Source organism: Mauremys reevesii, linkage group 13 (genome assembly GCF_016161935.1).
Source record: "Mauremys reevesii isolate NIE-2019 linkage group 13, ASM1616193v1, whole genome shotgun sequence".
Taxonomy (NCBI): domain Eukaryota; kingdom Metazoa; phylum Chordata; order Testudines; family Geoemydidae; genus Mauremys; species Mauremys reevesii.
In genome coordinates, this window is record NC_052635.1 from 15,996,709 (window position 1) to 16,002,588 (window position 5,880).

Consider the following 5,880-nt stretch of genomic DNA (forward strand, 5'->3'; position numbering starts at 1 on the left):
ATTCAGGTCAGAACATGTAGGGATAAAGTGAGAAAGGCTAAAATCCATGTGGAGTTGGACCTTGCAAAGGGAATTAAAACCAATAGTAAAAGGTTCTATAGCCATATAAATAAGAAGAAAACAAAGAAAGAAGAAGTGGGACCGCTAAACACTGAGGATGGAATGGAGGTTAAGGATAATCTAGGCATGGCCCAATATCTAAAGCATGCATGTGGGGAAGAAACAGCTAGCCAGAAGAGTCTACAAACTGCTGGCTCTGGTTAGCCTCCCATGAAACCAACGGCATTGGTGGCTTGATAGTACTTGGCATTCGTGTAAAGGGAGGACTGACAACTCGGGGATTGTCTCTGGGCATAACTGGTTCTTGGGAGGGGGCTGGATGTGTCTGTCCTCTGAAGAAAGAAGAAACCTCAAAGACTCTCTGGGCCAGTCCAATTGAGTGAGGCTGACTCAGTCTAGCTGAGCCTCTGGCTTTGTTGCCTAGCCCCGTGGTTCTCAACCAGGGGTACACAGAGGTCTTCCAGGGGATACATCAACTCATCTAGATATTTGCCTATGTTTACAACAGGCTACATTAAAAAGCAGTAGCTAAGTCAGTACAAACTAAAATTTTATACAGACAATGACTTGTTTATGCTGCTCTGTGTACTATACACTGAAATGTAAGTACGATATTTATATTCTAATTTAATTATGGTAAAAGAGAAAGTAAGCAATTTTAGTAATAGTGTGCTGCGACACATCTGTATATTTGATTTTGCAAGCAAGTAGTTTTTAAGTGAGGTGAAACTTGGGGTACGCAAGACAAATCAGGCTCCTGAAAGGGGTACAGTAATCTGGAAAGGTTGAGAGCCACTGTTCTAGACGATTCAAGGGCTTTATTCTACACCCTAAGGAAGAAGGATGCAGGGATCTTGTTTTCCAGCCTTGGTGAGGCCTCTGATCTCTGGCCTGAGAGATGAAAGAAACATGGCTTGTTTTGTCTGGGGATCATAACTGGGGCCAAGGGGAATGGGTCTCAGAGAGAAGAGATCCTCTTGGAGTGACAGTGAGGAATCTGGGGAGTGGGGAGAAATTCCCACTTTCCCATTGCTAGGGCCAGTGACTGGTGTTCCAAAGGGTGGGTGAACCTCCTCCCCCATTCAGCGCTCAGCAGGTTCCACCCTCACCCCGGCGGCAAAGGCAGAACCACTCCAGAAGTTTGCTTGTCTCATAAGTTGGGGTGGGGGGCAGCCCCGCAGTCCCGGAGTTCTCTGTCCCCGGCAGGCGGGGAGCCGCGGCTCCTCTTGAAGGGGGAGAGAAGCCACAGCCCCACACCTGCTGGGGACAGAGAGCACCAGCGCCTGCAGCCCTGGAGTTCTCTGTCCCCGGCAGGTGGGGAGCTGCGGCTCCTCTTGAAGCTGGAGAGAAGCTGCGGCCCCTCACCTGCCAGGGACAGAGAACACTGGCGCCGGCAGCCCCGGAGAAGGCGGAGAGAAGCTGCGGCCCCACGCCTGCTGGGGACAGAGAGCACCGGTGCCCGCAGCCTCGTAGTTCTCTGTCCCCGGCAGATGCGGGGCTGCAGCTTCTCTCCCCTGCCATGGTGTTGAGGACCATTGGTACAGTACCGTACTGTATTATGCCTTAAAGAGGAGCCAACCTGTGATTGCATTATATGCGATTTCGCGTTATGGTGGGGCGCGTTATTGTGAGGTTTGACTGTACCAAGAGAAACGATGGCTTCTCCATCTCTTGATATCTTCTAATAGAGGATAGATACCAGCTCTTCTGACATACAGGAGGCCTTAGGATATGCAGGGGATCAGATTAAATGCTCTAATGGTTCCTTCTGGCTATAAAGTCTTCTAACTTATGAAAACCTGATTGCGGCCTGGGGAACAGCCTTTTGTGTTCTACTGTGTAGTCAATGTCATCCCACAATGAAGTGTTATTGAGGGTATGTCTACACTACAAGACTATTTCGAATCAACTTAAGTCGAATTTGTGGAATCAACCTTATGAAGTCGAATTTGTGTATCCACACTAAATACACTAATTCGACTGTGTGTGTCCACAGTAACAGGGCCAGCGTCGACTTTGGAAGCAGTGCACTGTGGGAAGCTATCCCACAGTTCCCGCACTCCCCGCTGCCCATTGGAATTCTGGGATTTCCCCCCAATGCATGCTGGGGGAAAAAATGTGTCGAGGGTGGTTTTGGGTAACTGTCATCATTGAACCGTCAATCACGCCCTCCCTCCCTCCCCGAAAGCGCCTGCGGGCAATCTGTTCGTGCACTTTTCTGCTCAGTGACAGCGCGGGCGCCACAGCACTGCGAGCACGGAGCCCACTGCAGTTGTGGCCGTTGTCAACTCCTCGCACCTTATCGTCCACCTCTTCCACAGTCAGCTGCTGAGAAATAGGGCTACTTTTCAATGGTGCTGCGAGCACTGGTGGACCATGGGGGACGTTTTACCAACATCAACGTCGGGTGGCCAGGCAAAGTTCATGACGCGCGTGTTTTCAGGAACTCTGCTCTGTTTAGACGCCTGCAGGAAGGTAGTTTCTTCCCGGACCACAAAATAACTCTTGGGGATGTGCAGATGCCTACAGTGATTCTCAGGGACCCAGCCTACCCGCTAATGCCCTGGCTCATGAAGCCCTATGCAGGCGCCTTGCACAGCGACAAGGAACTCTTCAAGTACCAGCGAGCAGCGAGCAGCGTGACCTGTGACTGTTCAGTTTCTTTACAGAGAAGCTGAACCTGCCCCTGTTTCTTTACCAAGTTACTGTTTACTAGCATCTGCAGTTACATACCCCGTCCACCCCGCTTCCCCCACTTCCAACACACGTTTAAAAATAAAATACATGTTCCACTGTAACTGTACAAAGGTTTCTTTATTGATGACTTTGCATTAAATGGTTGAAACTGGGACGCAGACTGTGCTGGGTAGGGTGTGCGGTGATGTAAAGACTACCTCTAAACTCGAGGAATGACAGGCTCCTGCTCCCAGAGCGGTCTGCAGTGCCGGACTGGTTGTTTCAACGGAGCCTGCCATCCCTCCTTTTTGGGACTCTGTGTGCGGGGGCTATGTGGCCTTGTGGCGGGGGAGGACAGATACAGATTCCTCTGCTGCGTGGCTCTGTGGTCCAGGACAGGGACCGTTGCATGAGATCTGTAACCATCCTCCCCCGCTACAAAGTCACGTACCCCCCCACCCACACAGAACCTGCAAACCACCTCCCATACCGACCAGGGTGCCTACTGACTGAACTGTGTGTGTGCCCTGCTGCTGATCCTGCCCCCGTCTCTGTACCCTGCTAAAGGTGACTGACCTATGCAATAACCTACCCCCTTCCCCAACCAACCACCCACCCACCCACCCCATCAAACGCAGCATTGTGTAAAAAAGCATGATGGAAACAGTAATTAACAGCAAAGTATTTTTAATAATTAACCAGACAGTCAGGGGATGAAACTGGGATTGAGGCTAGGGTGAGTCAGGAAGGGAAGGAATTCTCAAAAATTAGGGTATGAGAGCTTTTGGGTACTTGAGCACTCTGCTGGGGTGCAGTGACAGTTTTCACGGCCCCTGGCGCCACTCCTTCTGGTTACTTTGGGTGACGGGAGGTATGGGACTTTGTGGCGGAGGAGGGCGGTTGCAGATACACTGCGGGGGGCTCTGTCCTCCTGGCTGTGGTCCTGCAGAACATCCACAAGGCGCCGGAGTGTGTCAAATTTTCCCTGGGCATTTCCTGTGTGGCTGGTCAGAACATCCAAGCTCGGACTGCTGTCCAGAGCGTCAACAGAGTGGTGCACTGTGGGATAGCTCCCGGAGCTACTAAGTTCGATTTGCATCCACACCTAGCCTATTTCGACATAGCCATGTCGAATTTAGCGCTACTCCCCTCGTCAGGGAGGAGTACAGAATTCGAACTAAAGAGCCCTCTATGTCGAATTAAATGGCTTCCTGGTGTGGATGGGTGCGCGGTTAATTCGAATTAACGCTGCTAAATTCAAATTAAAGTCCTAGTGTAGACCAGGCCTGAGTGGGGTGATCCAGGGGAAGCAGCTCAAACATCCAATGTGGCTGGACAGGGGCAGGACATCAGCACTGCAGGGGAGGGTTGGGTGTGGCAGTGACATCACAAGGGCCTTTGGCAGGACCTCAGCCTATTGGACAAAGGTGGTGGGGAGGCAATGAACTCACAGAGAGATCTTGACATCAGCCAGGCAGGACAGGGTTGCAGGACAGGGGCAACCTTGGAGATCCCTGTGGCTTTGCTTCAGCACGTCTCCTTCTCGAGGTCTCTCCTTGAGGACCAAGAGAATTCATTGTCACCTACGTGAGCGCAAGGAGGACCCTCTTCAGAGTTATCTCCTTTTCGTTTATTGATTTTGCTAGAAAACAGATGTCCCTGTATAGAAGGTAAGAGTCTCCGAGAGGTTTGGAACCTGTTCAGTCTAATCCATCAGGTGTCAGCTGAATTCTAGGAATGGAAAACACTAGATTGAAGTGGCAGCATTGTATTCCCAATGTAGGACTTGTCCCTTAGAATCACTGGGGACATTGGGGTTTCTCCTTTTTGTTTTCCCTTTGCCTCTGTCCCCACAACCTTTCTCTTCTTGCTTCCTTTGTCCTTTTCCTCTGCTCTCCTCCCACCACCAGGAGATCTGTGTGTGCAGCAGGGGCTGGGGGGCAGGGGGTTGTGGGAGGCCCTCACAGAGAGGTGAGACTGGAATAGTGCTCCAAGAGTGATCCCCTCGGTGGTGACCTGCGCCATTCTTTGGGCTATTTGATGAGAACCCTTAGCCTCCCACCCCTCAAAGTCTCAACCTTGATTGGCTGAGGAGGGGGCTATTGACAGGGACTAAACTCTGGTCTTTGTTGTTCTCTTTTATGAAGAAGCAAATAAGTCACAACCAGTTATATGTTTGACCAGTGTTGATGCTGCTCTCCATGAATTGTCTCGGAGCAGTTCATGATCCTCTCTAACATTCCAATTCTTCAAAAATACTTGCTGAATAATTCCTATGAATAATTGTTGGTCTGTAGCTCATTTGAGGGCAACTCTGCTACTGACTGGCTGCATCAGCTAAGACAAGTCACTGCTCCTTTCTCAGCCTTAGTTTCTCCTTCCGTCAAGTATGAATAACAGTCCTCTCCCACCTATCTCGGGTGGGTGATGGGGATCCACTGAAGAGTGTCACTAGTAGCAGAGCAGAATAGGAGGTGTCCTATCACATTGAGTGATATCAGATTATGACATACAGTGAAACCCCGCTATAACGCGATGTTTGGGCTCCAAAAACTTCCATCGCGCTAAATGTGGGGTCGCGGTATAGCAAGGTTTGTCAGTGGTCCCCAATGCGGTGCATTGATGTGCACCGCCTTGTGCCCCTAGTGCCCAGCAGGGGAGAGGAGCTGCGGCTCCCTGCCTACCGGGGACAGAGAACTCCGTGGCTGTGGATGTTGGTGCTCTCTGTCCCCGGCAAGCGGGGAGCCGCGGCTCCTCTTGAAGCCGGAGAGAAGCCGCGGCCCAGAACCTGCCAGGGACAGAGAGCACTGGCGCCCGCAGACTCGGAGTTCTCTGTCCCTGGCAGGTGCGGGGCTGCAGCTTCTCTCCCCTGCCATGGTGTTGGGGACCATTGGTACAGTACCATACTGTATTATACTGTAAAGGGGAGCCAACCTGTGATTGCGTTATATGCGATTTCACGTTATGGCGGGGCACGTTAATGCGAGGTTTGACTGTAATATTATATTTTATTTGTATTTTAATCTTTTGAAATTGTTAAGAGCAGCAACTACTTAGCTCAGACTGAAGCATCTTATCTATTTTTCTAAATCAGAGTGTCGCCTCTTTGTGTACGACGAGACAGTTTAATGCACTGTGACAAAC